This window comes from Hippopotamus amphibius, chromosome X (assembly GCF_030028045.1).
Source record: "Hippopotamus amphibius kiboko isolate mHipAmp2 chromosome X, mHipAmp2.hap2, whole genome shotgun sequence".
In the NCBI taxonomy this organism is placed as follows: Eukaryota; Metazoa; Chordata; class Mammalia; order Artiodactyla; family Hippopotamidae; genus Hippopotamus; species Hippopotamus amphibius.
In genome coordinates, this window is record NC_080203.1 from 21160 (window position 1) to 34774 (window position 13615).

Here is a 13615-nt window from a genome sequence, read left to right on the forward strand (position 1 = left end):
AACAGTGTGAATGTAGTGAATGCTATAGAAGTGTATACTTAAAGCAATTTAAACAGTAAATGTTATATTGTTCTTAATCACAATGAAAAAAATGATACGTTACATCATGGAAAACATCCTAAGGGAAAGAAGCCACACAGAAAAAGCCACCCAGATCATGCTCATCTTGTGCACTTTAAATCCATGAAGTTTTTGAAAATGAGGGAAAGCCCCAGGGATGGTTCCAGGAAAAGTAAACTGGACGGGAATGGAAAAAGACATGCCCACAAAGTTGGGGCAGCTGGTGAAAGCTGAAGTGGTCCTGTGGATTATACTATGGAAACCATAAATATTCCTCATTTGGGGGTTATATGCTGGTTCCCTGGGAGAGTGGCCCTTTTTTGGGTAAAACACACTGCAATATTTAGTGTGAATGTAGAAAACTGTCTACTGCTATTTACAGTGTAAACGCTTGAAATTTACTAGAAAATTACTTTAATACAAGGGTGTCAGTAGCATGCCAAAGAATCAGAGATTACATCAAACATCGCTATAGGGGTCAAGACTCACCCAGACCAAATTCAACCAAAATGGGGATGCTAATCGCCCTTGTAGGAGTCCACACGGTATTAAGAGGGACCGGAGAAAGATTATATTAGTAGCCACTATATCTGGGATGCTGTGGATGTCGTGTATGTATTTGAAAGAGTGGGATTTCTGAATTCCAGTTTTCCACATAAAACCACCAAAAAACTGTCAGAACTGAAAAATGAGTTCAATATAAGTGCAAGATCATTTGTAGTTCTATTTACTAATAACAAAATATCAGAAAGAGAAATTAACAATTCCATTTACAATTGCATCCCCCCCCCCCAAAAAAAGGAATAAATTTAACCAAGAACTTGAAAGACCTGCACACTGAAAACTGTAAGACATTGATGAAAGAAACTGGACACACAAAAAAATGGAAAAATATCCCACGCTCATGGGTGAAAATATTGTTAAAATGTCCATTCTACCCAAAGCATTGTACACATTTACACAATCACTACCAAAATTCCAAAGATATTTCACAGAAACCAAACAAACACTCTTAATACTTGTGTGGAGCCACAAAGGACCTAGAACAGAGACTTCCCTGGTGGTCCAGTGGGTAAGACTCTGTGCTCCCAATGCAGGGGGCCCAGGTTCAATCCCTGGTCAGGGAACTAGATCCCGCATGCCACCACAAAGACACAGTGCAGCCAAAACAAACAAACCAAAAAAAAAGGAACCCACAATAGCCCAACCGACAATGAAAAAGGAGAACAGCCTGGAAGCATCTCCCTCTCTGACTTCAAGCAACCTTACGAAGCTACAGTCACTAAAAAGCACTGTGGAATTGGCACAGGAATGGGCACACAGACCAGAAGAACAGAACAGAGAGCGCAGAAATACACTTACAGGTATGTGGTCGGTTAATTCATAAGAACAGTGCCAAGAACATACACCGGGGAAAGGACAGTCCCCTCCATAAACGGTGCTGGGAACCCTGGACCCCACACACCCCAGCACAACACTGGACACCATCGTGTTACCACACACAAGAACGGACTGAAACCCCACAGCTCTCCCCATCAGGTCGTCCTCTCCCGGGTCCCCTGAGGACAGACGCCCTCCGCGCTCAGCCCCGCGCAGGACGCTGCTCCCCACGTCTCCTCACCTTTTCCTGCAGCGGCGCCACCTCCCGGCAGGTCCTGAGGAGACCCGGCTTCCGTCAGCGGGGACGCCACCCCGGGGTGCCCCGAAGCCCGGGCGTCAGCGAGGACTCAGCCCCACAGGATCCAGACGCCAAAGACCCCACCCCCACCCCCAGCAGGTCCTGAGGAGACGGGGTCCTGTCAGGGAGAAGGGGACCTCACCATGTCCCAAAGCTGAAGCCCCAGCAGGTCCTGAGGAGACCCGGCTCCCGTCAGCGGGGACGCCACCCCGGGGTGCCCCGAAGCCCGGGCGTCAGTGAGGACTTAGCCCCACAAGATCCAGAAGCCACAGACCCCCACCCCCACCCCCGGCAGGTCCTGAGGAGACGGGGTCCTGTCAGGGAGAAATGGACCCCACCGTGTCCCAAAGCTGAAGCCCCGGCAGGTCCTGAGGAGACCCGGCTCCCGTCAGCAGGGACGCCACCCCGGGGTGCCCCGAAGCCCGGGCGTCAGCGCGGACTCAGCCCCACAGGATCCAGACGCCAAAGACCCCACCCCCACCCCCGGCAGGTCCTGAGGAGACGGGGTCCTGTCAGGGAGAAATGGACCCCACCGTGTCCCAAAGCTGAAGCCCCGGCAGGTCCTGAAGAGACCGGGCTCCCGTCAGCGGGGACGCCACCCCGGGGTGCCCCGAAGCCCGGGCGTCAGCGCGGACTCAGCCCCACAGGATCCAGAAGCCACAGACCCCCACCCCCACCCCCGGCAGGTCCTGAGGAGACGGGGTCCTGTCAGGGAGAAACGGACCCCATCATGTCCCAAAGCTGAAGCCGCGGCAGGTCCTGAGGAGACGGGGCTCCCGCCAGCTGTGCTGGGAGCCAGGTCCCGGGGAAGAACTCGCATTCCCGCGGACCAGAGAGGCGGGCTTTGCGTTCCCTGCCAGCCAATGGGAGAGGGGAGCCCAAGCCGCCCTCACAGGTCAGGGGAGGCCCCGCCCCCTGAGGGCAGTTCTGCTGCATCCATGGAACTGTGGAAATTCAAACTGAAATATTTTAAGTCAAATATCCCTTGACTTCTCCAAAATAGTTAATGAATAATTACCTTGAAACAGTACAGAATGAAATGAATGTAGACCAAATTCACTCAGATTTATTAATAGACATTTATAATGCAAAACTATCAAAATTATAGAGATAAACATAGAAAATCTACATGACCATGCGTTTGGTCTGTAGATGATGAACGTTGAGTTTTAACATACAACACAAAAAGGCAATCCAAAAAAGAAAAAAGGAATATTGGGGAGTTTATAAAATTAAAGCTATCTCCTCAAAGATCTTATTTACAAAAGCAAAAGACAAACCACAACTGGGAGAAAAATATTTGCAAAACTCATATCTGAGAAAGGATTTGGACTCAAAATATACAAAGACCTCTGACACAACCCCATTTAAAAAAAAAAAAAAAAGGTAAGGATCTGAGCAGACACCAGGCAAAAAAAAAAATTTAAAAAAAAGACAGTAAAAATCATACAAAAACATGCTCAACATCATATACTGTTAGGGAATTACAAATTAAAATCATGAGACATCACAACACACCTATTAGGACGGCTAAACTCAACACATGACAACACCAACTGCAGACAGTGAGGAACAACAGGAACTCTCCCTCATTGCTGCTGGGACGCACTTCAGCCAGTTTATAAGACAGCTTAGCAGTTTTTTCCAAAGCTAAACTCTCATCTTGGGATCCAAACAGTATTTAGGCAACTGCTTTGAACATCTATATCCAAATGCAAACAAAGATGCAATTATGCACAGCAGCTCTACTCACGTGGCTAAAACCTTGAAGAAATCAGAATGTCCCTCAACAGATCAATGCATAAGCAAAGTGGGGTACATCCATGTCAAGGCAAGTAGAAACTGTCACCCCAAAATATGCCTCTCTGGCAGAAGATTTCAGTCTGCTTAAAAAAAGAGAGAGAGAATCTCACAACACTGTGATTTCCCTTTTGTGAAAGACCTTTACAATGGAGAAATCTCCATTTGTAAGGGTGTGTCCCTCTTTGCATCAGAAATAGGATAATTAAATCTCAAGTAACTTATCAGTGGAGACGTCCTGACAAATCTGCAAACAATCATACCCTCCTTTACAGTGCTTTGCAAGATAGCCTGCCATAACAGGCTTCCCCCCTTCCCCAACACATGTCTTCTGTTTTTAGCTGAAGGTGGTTTTTAAGGGGATGGCTTTGGTCATGTCAGGGAGTGATTCCGTTTTCCTTGGTATCCCCCCTGTACATAGGAGGTATACATGCTGTTAAACTTGTTTTCCTCCTGGTAATCATTTATTATAGGGGTGGGGGAGTCTCAACCAAGAACCTTGTAAAGTAGAGGGAACATTGTTTTTCCTCCCAGACACGTGCAATGGAATACTGCCCATCAGTAGAAAGGAATGAACCATCCGCCTATGGAATGACGTGGGTAAATCTTACATGCACATTGCTAACTGAAAGAACCCAGTCTGAGGAGGCTGCACACGGTATGACCCCATTTATGACATTCTAGGAAAGGCAAAGCTACACAGATGATAAGCAGATCATGGGGTGGGGGTTTGAAGTGTTCCACGTGACACTTTAGGATGGAGACGTGTCACTATGCATTTGTCTAAGCCCACAGAATTGTACAGACCAAGGGTCAATCATAACCTATTCAAATTTAGTTATTTACAATGTAGGAGTGTCGCAGGATGGAATACACAATGCGACAGACTCTAACTGCATTACAAATGTTTGGAGAAAACTTACCATAGGGGATGGGGTAAAAGGTGCTGACCTAAGTAAACTTTGGAAATGAATGGAACCTGTAGGCTAAAGGCAAAATGGACTGTACATAAACAGTGGGCTTTATTTTATGACATTCTTTCCAGGGTGAAGTAGCTAACATTGCTGAAACCTCTGTACACTTAACTTGGAAAGGAGCAATGCATAGATAAATGGCAGATGGTGGGAGGGCGGCTCCTTGCTGGGGGAGGGGAAGCTTCAGATAAGCAAAGGAACCAGAGGATGAAGCTAAGCCCCTGATGGCCACTCCCTTCTGGCTCCGAGTTGCTTCCAGCAGAACCAAAGTCACCTGCACCTAGTCTGCTGTGACCCACCGGCCCCCGCCTGGCCTCTCCTCTTCCTCCCTGCGATGATCCCAGTGACCCTTCCAGCCTGGACCCCTCGCCCAGGCCAGGCGCCTCTGTCCAGCCACCGCATCCCCATCTCACCTTGGGGCCAACAGGCCCCTCAGAGGACGGCGACCCTGAGGCTCCCCACACCCAGGAGGCAGCCCCACCGCCCTGGTGGCTGAGCCCAGACACCTGCTGGGACCGAGCAGGACCCTGTGGGGACTTCCCAGGACAGAGGCCTCCCCCACATGCTCTGCTGCAGCTCCTCTCTGAAGTGCCTGGATAATAGTATCGGATGCAGGCTTCCTGAGTTGTTTTACAGATGCTAAAACGACCACCAAATGGAAGACATTAACTACCTGGTGATCCTGAGCACAGAGCCCCCAGATGGACCACTGCCTGAGAATTCACAATGCTAACTGCCTGTGACTTCACCATCCACCAGGGCTCAGACTGGACAGGGCCTACGCTCATTCCTCTGTGTGTGACTTATAGGAGCCTCAGGAATGGAGGAGGGGTCCCTGAGGAGAGGCACAAGATAGATGCTAGGCAGTAACATCATGGCATCCACGTAAAACATGCCTGAGCTACAGTCACATGAGAGGATTCTGTCCTACACGTGCACCCCCAGCAGCACCTTCAGTCTGAACTGCAGACCTCCGGCTTCACCATCTCCACTGGGAGCATTCGCTTCACCTGCTGTGAACCACCTCCTGTAGGATTTCCAGAACCACTCAGCACGGAAGAGCTCAGGCTAATGTGAAATCACATTTCACAGGACCCAGAGACGGTGCACTAGCGTCCAGGTGACCCTCACAGCAGACCGCCCAGCTGGCCCCCACAACCCATTTTCCTTTTTCCCGCTGACGGCTATCTATCCTGCACCTCCCAGCCTTCCCATCCCTTGAAGCTGGGATGCAGTTTCTCGTGTTACCAAGGGGAAGTGGTGGAGGTGGTGCCGGCCTTGGCCTGCCTGTGTCCTAGGACAAAGGGTGTGGTGCCTGTATGGCCACCCCACCCTCTGCAGGTTGGAGCCCTCCACCCAGAAGCAGGGAGGAGAAACGGTGGACAGAGCCTGGGCCCTGACACCCACCTGCCCTGGACTCTCACATGAAGGGGACAGAGACACGTTGACCCTCAGCCCATTTTGCGGGGGACACTTTTCTCCAGTAACAAACCTCTGCCCTAAAAGCCAGGGTGCTTTACCAATCCCCACCCAAGTGTAACAGAAAATAAGGCTTAATTTCATCACACTTTTCTCAAACCACAGCCCATGCTGCGACCACTACTCAGGTGATGGTGCTTCAGCGCAGCCCCTTTAAAAGATCCCTGGACTCCAGCTCCGCAAGCTCTGCCTTCAGTTTCAGGGAGAAGTTTCCTTGACAACCTGGACACATCTGCTCACTTTCCTTGACAACCAGTCTTTGCAATCTCCCAAACTCTTCTCCTTCAAACCTACCACAGGATCCCTAAAACCTAATCATTAATCCCTAAAACCTAACCCCTAAACGAACCCGTAAAGTCTAACCTCCAATATTAACCCTAACACACATTTACCCATTAAACCTAAACATAAAAGTATAAAACCCTAACCATAGCCCACACTGGCCTCTTTGTTGGCCTCAAACACACCTGGCGACGCCCACGTAGGGCTCTTGCTGTAAACGTAGCTTTTCAGCACAGCTGACGTCGACACCCCGTAACGCGGTGAAGGCCTCCCCCTGCCTGTCCTCAGCATTCCTGTCTTCCACGCCCCCCACAGTGTCTGTTCACATCCTAACGCCCTAGAGAGGGCACCTGCTCCAAGGTTTGCTGTCTATCTCCCACTGTGTGAACGTTGGCTCAGGTCGACGTAGCCTGAGTCGGTCACTGATGCTTCCCAACCACCCAACACAGGGTCGGGCACACGCACACGCGTCAATGGCTTCCCCTCTGACCACAGCCACCTCCCCTGCCAGCACTCTCACCCTAAGCCGACACCCTAACCCTGACGCTGACCCTAACCCCTAACCCTAACCCCAACCCCAGCCCCAACCCCAACCCCTAACCCAAACCCTAAACCCTACCCCCTAACCCTACCCCTACCCCTGAAACCCTAACCCTAACCTCTTTCGTAACTTCCTCCTTTTGTTCATTAATTTTACTCCTGAACTTACTCAACTGCCTTTCTGAGTTTTCTTGTAGCTCTCTCTTTCTTTACAACAGCTATTTCAAGTTCTCTACCAATTAGGTCACAATAGTTCATGACTTTAGGTTTGGTTTCAGGAGAATCGTCACTTTCTTTTTTGTGACACTGTGTTACCGTAGCTTTTCATGGTGCCTGATAAGTTGTTTCTCTGAAAGCACACTTGAAGTAGTGAACATCTTTCTTGTTAGGCGAAGCTTTGTTTACTCTGATTGTAAAAATGAACAGCTTGGGGACGTCCCTGGTGGTCCAGACTCTGTGCTCCCAATGCAGGGGGGCCAGGTTTGATCCCGGGTCAGGGAAATAGATCCCACATGCCATAACTAAAAATCCTGCGTGCCTCCACAGAGACCCAGTGCAGCCAAATACATACAGAAATATTAAAAAGTAACAGGTTGACAAGTAGAGGACTCTCTCTTTTTTTCATGAAGTGGTACTACAGCACAAGCTTTTGGTTTCTCTTCCCTGACTTGCCACTGGCTGCGTCTCAGAATCGGCGCTTTCCGCTCCCCATCCCCTCTGCCAGAGGTGTTGCCAGTGCTTGTTCTTCCAGGATTGCGGGTGCCTTGCTGCTGCCAGTGTTGCTGCTGTCACTGATGCCGCCTCGGAAGGCACCAGGATGGCAGGCACCTCTCCCGTGACCTGGGTTGTGGGCACTGCCACTGCAGCCAAGGGAGGAGAGTGGGCAGGGAAGAAGGGTCAGCGGTGTCTTCTCTGTACCTAGGGCTGTCAGGGTCACAGGCGCTGCTGCCATGGGCAGGGACGCCAGAGGCTCCAGCGCCACAGTGACTGCAAGGACCAGGGTCACAGGCCCTGCCACCGCTGCTGCCTAGTTCCTTGTGGCCACGCGTGGCACTGTGGCCAGGAGGCCAAGGTCACGTGTGCCCACTCCTCTGCTGCTGCTGGTTCTCTTGGGCTGCGGGCCCCGCTTCCATGGCCGGGGACCAGAGTCACAGGCACTGCCTCCTTGTCCCTCCAGTTCTGCCTCCTCTAACCGCTCCAATCCCCCCACTTCAGATGTACAGATGTGCGGATCTCTTTGGCATCCTGCTGTGTTGGAACACCTTGGCTGAGGAAACTCTGCTGAGGTATGGATGTTTTACTAGCTGCAGATGGGATCAGAATGATAAAGGGAATGTCTCGCGCGCCTATACCCACTATGTTGTGACCACTCATCTGACTGAAGCATTTTTCTTGCCACTTAGTCCTTACTATAATCCTATTAACTGTCAATCTGTGAGGGGGAAATGGGCCTAAAGAAGTCAAATAACTTTTCCAAGGCCACACAGCTTGTAAGCAATGAAACTGGGATTTAAACCACATCTATTTGATGCCAAAGCCTCTGTTTTTTCATCTACAAACAAGGAGGTTTAATTGGTTAACCTCTGAGGTTCCTAGAGATCCACATGTCAGCGAGTCTATGGGTGGAATAAAGAATTATCGCAGCAGGCCTGGGTTGTCCAAATCTTGCACATTCTAAAGAAAAGTTTGGTCCTTGTCTGGTTCCTGAGAGATATAATCTCTAAGGCTTTGCAACATCCTGCTAATAAGAGGGTCCCTGTTCTTCTGGGAACTTGGGCCACTCCAGGTAACTCATACTGACAATGTGTATTTAGTTATAGTGGGGGCCGTGGGCCACGCAGTAATCACTTGACCCTTGGGGGGGTTGGAGATTGAGTAAATAAGGTCACCCACGTGGGCAATCAACCATGCCAACGTGACTAACCCCCAATAAAAATCATGGACACCAGGTCTGGTTGAATTTCCCTGGCAGAAAGTACTTCACATGTGTTGTGATGTGTCACTGCTGGGAGAATTAAACACTGTCGTGTAAGTCTACTGGGAGAGGACATTTAGAAACTCTGTCTTGTCTCTCCTAGACTCTGCCTCGTAAGCCTTTTGCTTCTGCCTCTTTCATCTGTATCCCTTTGCTACAATAAACCGTAAACGTGAATATAACAGCTTTTTTGAGCTCTCTGAGTCCTTCTAGCTAATCATTTAACCTAAAAGTGGTCTTGGGGATTAGCAACCATGCTATGACTATTCCCAATTGTTTGTTGTCAACTGAGCATTACTGCTGCTCTGCAATCCAGAGAACCCAAGAGTGACCTTTCTCAACATTACCTTCCCCACACGATCGTGAGCATTTGCCAGGGAGAGACATGTTCATTAAACTCAGGAAGCAGAAAGGAAGAGAAGCCACATTTGGCAGAAGTACTTGCAGTCAGATGCACAGACCAAGAAGCAACACACTTTTTCTGTAAAGGACTAGATAGTAAATATTCTAGTCTTTGCAGGCCAAGCAGTCTCTGTCACAACTACTAAACTCTGTCACTGTAAAGCAAAAGCGGTCATAAACAAAATAAACAAGTGAGTATAGCTATGTTCCAATAAACCTATATTTATGGACACAGAAATTGAATTCCAAGCAATCATCATGTCACAAAATATTATTCTGCTTTTTTTTCCAACCATTTAAAAAAAAATAAGTCTGTTCTTAGTTCACACACTGTACGAAAACTGGTGGCAGTCCATATTTTTTCCATGGCCATAGTTTGCCAACCCCTCACATAGAGAGTCAGCAGATATAGGATTCACAGTGGTGTCTTAGTGAGCTCTTAAGATCCACCCATTTCAGTGTTTTAGGATGGGAGTCTCAGAAATGGCTTCTCTGATTCTGATCCCCTAGCCTTTCAGATGATTTGTAGGTCTTTAATTTCCTCTTTTAAAATGCTTCATGCTTGAAATATACACAGTGATTTGTGCTTTAATGACCAAACTCTGGCTCTTAGAACATTGGCAGCAGTTTCAGTAAAACAGAACCTCAAAGAAGAGAATCTGGGATTTGTTCTGCTATCTAAATGAATTTAAAAGAAGTAATAACCTCATTGCTAGTGAAAAGTAAGACCTTTTGGTATACAACAGGCAGTGGCAAAATCATTTCTTAAATTTCCACTTCTAGTTGCCCAGAATTAAGTATCTAGAGAGAACTAAATGTTGAAAGACTAAATTACTTTTGCAATAGAATGTTCTAGTAGGAAGCCTGACAACAAGGACTAGGGTTAACTGACTGAATACATAACACTGCAGCTTACAGAAGGAAAGCTTTTAAATTCCCAAGAAGTCAGAGAACCGAAGAGCCCTTCAGACTGTCCTAAAAGAACCTTTTATTTCTTGTAGCTATGGGATTGAGATACCCGAAAATCAAAACCGAAATACGATCCTACTGTTGGCTGGATAACTATGAAAGTTGAACTCACAGTGAACTTTGTCAAGAGTCTTTTGTAAAAGTTAGGGTGCTGACTGGGAGAGAATGGGGCCACGAGACTTGGAATGGGCCGCCTGGAAAGCATCCAAAGCAGAGAAGAGGCCGGTACTCTCTGCCGGCAGCAGGCAGACGCTGAGCAGAGCGTGGATGAGAAGCACACAGCACTGTCACTCACGTTCTCGGGGATCAGCCACTCCCATGTCGCTGGCTGAGATGACTGGCAGTGAGTTTCTTGCCCTGCCCTTCCCTATCCCATCGGACAGGTGGGAGACCTCTAATCCCCTGTATTCAGATACAAAGAGTAATTTCTGTTTGTAAGAAGAACACTGACTACTATAATGACTAAACATGTCATCCAAAATATTAGAAAATTACTATGACACTTCACTTCTCAGCAATGCTAAACAAAAGGATTGTGCAAACCTGAAAAAGGAAGCCATGTTCCTAAAATAAGTAGGAAAATGGGTGGATACTGGTGAGTGTTCCCAGCCATGTGTACCATATGACACGTCAGGACCCATGTATGTTTCCTAGACAGACACTGAGGAAAGACATTTCCTCAGCGTTAAGAGCTTTTGAGTCTTTTGATCTTTGTAGCTCAAGACCCTGTTCCAATGCCTAGCATACCTAAGCACTCCAAAAATGCTTACTTAGCATTTTGATTTGCCTGAGCAGAATGATTCCCTTCCTGCCCAGTTGTTACTGACCATTTAATAGTCAACGATTAATATTATCAGCAATAATGGGTGATATAGCTTCTTACATTAAAAGTTCCAAAGTCAGCCTGTCTCACAAAGACTTTCAGATGGGGTCATGGATTATTTATTTCGTTTGGTTTAAAGCAACCCAACGTTCACTTTGCACTTGCCAATTTGCTAATTTCTAAACAAAAGAATCTCAGAACTTGGATGTATTCAAGGAAATTCAACTTGTTTTCCAAAATTTATGTGAATGTATTTCAGAACAAGAAAAATGCACTATTTCTACTGTCAAGATTATTTTCCTTGCTTTAAACATAATATGCCATGATTTCAACCTAAACAGATTTTTAAGGAAGGCGTAGTTTTCCATAGAATTTAGCTTTCTGTGCCAAAATCTTTCGAGGAACTTCTATTGAATATTTTTAAATTATATTTGTAAAACTGCTATATGAAGTAGCATACTTTGGGTTATAAATTTATGTTATACACATACAAGAAAGCCTCTCCTTGTGACCTGTTTCTTCATCTAGTGGGTAATATTTAGGGGGCTTCTGATGCTAATAAAGTTCAAGAAAGTATATAAAAAGAATATTCTATCAATTGGCATTTTTTGGGGGGGTCGCAGTGCGGCTTGTGGGATCTTAATTCCCCAACCAGGAATCAAACCCACGCCCCCCCGCAATGGAAGCGCAGAGTCTTAACCACTAGACCACCAGGGAAGTCCCTCTATCAGCATTTCTGGATATATAAACATAAACATTTTAAGGAAATTAACGAGCAAACTTATGAACTACTGGTCAATAGAGCACATAGGAAAAGTTCAACAAAATAATAGAAAAAGCAGTATCAGTGTGATGGCTAAAAAATAAATAAATAAAACCAAATTTTATCTGTTTATTTCTTTCTGAAGGCATTGGCCATTCACTCACAACATTCTGAATTTATTTCCACAGAGATTAGGAAATTTGAGAGCAGGGACTTCACTCAGCACTTAGAATATCAAATCTGAGAAGAGCCTTCAATTATTATTCTTTTAATGAATGTAGCATGAATGGATAGATAATTTTTGTTACATTTTACTCTACCTTTATTTTTCCTCCACCCCACCCCCGCTCATCACAGGCTGCATTTTTTTAAAGCTCACAGACGCCAGGCATGCTCCAGTTGCCATTAGCAACCTCTCAAACCATCTACCTTATGTGGGCTCGGCATCCCCACCTGAATAACTGTCTCACAGACCTCAAACTGAGCCTGAGGTTTTCCCTGCTCTCCCTCACCTGCCTCACCATCCCTACCACCCAAGTACCCCGATCTCAGTAAACATCACAACAATCCACCAGCTCTCACCAACGCTCTTCCTTTACGTCTCTCTTTTTCTTACCCTAGTCACTACCAAGTCCCATAAATTTTATTTCCAAAATCTTTTTCCAATCCACCAGTCTCTATTTCCACTGTCACTAATCCAAGCCACCCAACTCTGTGTAACCAGGCAAAAAGCTTTTCACTCATCTCCCTACATTCACACTTGCCCCCTCTGATTCATTCTTTGTAACTCAGCCAGATACCTTTTGAAAACTCACACTATTTCAAGACTGGCTCCTGTTTAAAACTTTTCAGTGAGGATGAGGAAGAAAGGGAATCCTTGCTCACACTCAATGGGAATGTAAACAGGTGCAACCACTATGGAAAACAGTATGGAGGTTCCTCAAAGTTTTAAAAATAGAGCTACCATATGATCCAGCAGTCCCACACCTAGGTATATATCCAAAGGAAGTGACAACAAGACATTGAAGAAATATCTGCACTTCCATGTTCACTGCCGCATTATTCACAGTGGCTAACATGTGCAAACCTCCTCAGTGCCCATCAGTGGACAAATGGATAAAGAAGATGCAGTGTGTGTACATATATGATTCCATTACACAGTGGAATTCAGCCATAAGAAAGAAGGAAATCCTGCCACCTGCAACAACACAGATTGGCTTTGAGGGCATTATGCTAAGTGAAATAATCCAAACATAGAAAGACAAATACTGCATGGTATCACTTACATGTGGAAGTTTTTTAAAAAGTCAAGCTCTTAGAAACAGAGAGCAGAAAAATGGTGCCAGAGGCTATGGGGTGGGAGAAATAGCAAGAGGTTGATAAAAGGGTAAAAACTTTCAACCGTAAGATGAAAAAGGTCTGAAGATCTGATGTGAAACGTGGTGACTATACTTGGTAACATTGTCGTGTGTAATATGTTTCTTAAGACGGTAGAACAAAAATTTTCCCACCAAAAAATAATGGTAAATAAATAACTAAATATGTGAGGTGGCAGATGCATTAATTAACTAGAAGGAGGGAATTCTTTCACTATGTATGTATATATCAAATCACCACAATGTTCATTTCAAATACTTCACATTTTATTTGTCAATTATACTTCAATAAACTGAAAAAAATAGATTTCCTTGTGTAAAAAAAACTTTTCAAAGGCTTGCTTCCTTATGACTGACCTCTGCCTACATCTTCAGCCTCATTTTGTGTCATAACCGCTCTCCTGTTTTGTTGCCGAGAAAAACGAGAGAGAGAGAGAGAGATCGGGATTCAATCTGAGGACACTTAGATAGCTTTAAGGCTGTGGCCTGGCCAC

The 13615-nt window shown here is 46.2% G+C and overlaps 1 non-coding gene across 1 annotated transcript; it reads left to right on the forward strand.

Moving 5' to 3' along the window:
• Positions 1-1114: 1114 nt before the first annotated feature.
• TRNAG-CCC (transfer RNA glycine (anticodon CCC)) lies at positions 1115-1187 on the forward strand. Its single transcript has one exon. It is a non-coding gene; the product is annotated as a tRNA-Gly (tRNA).
• The last annotated feature ends 12428 nt before the right edge of the window (positions 1188-13615 follow it).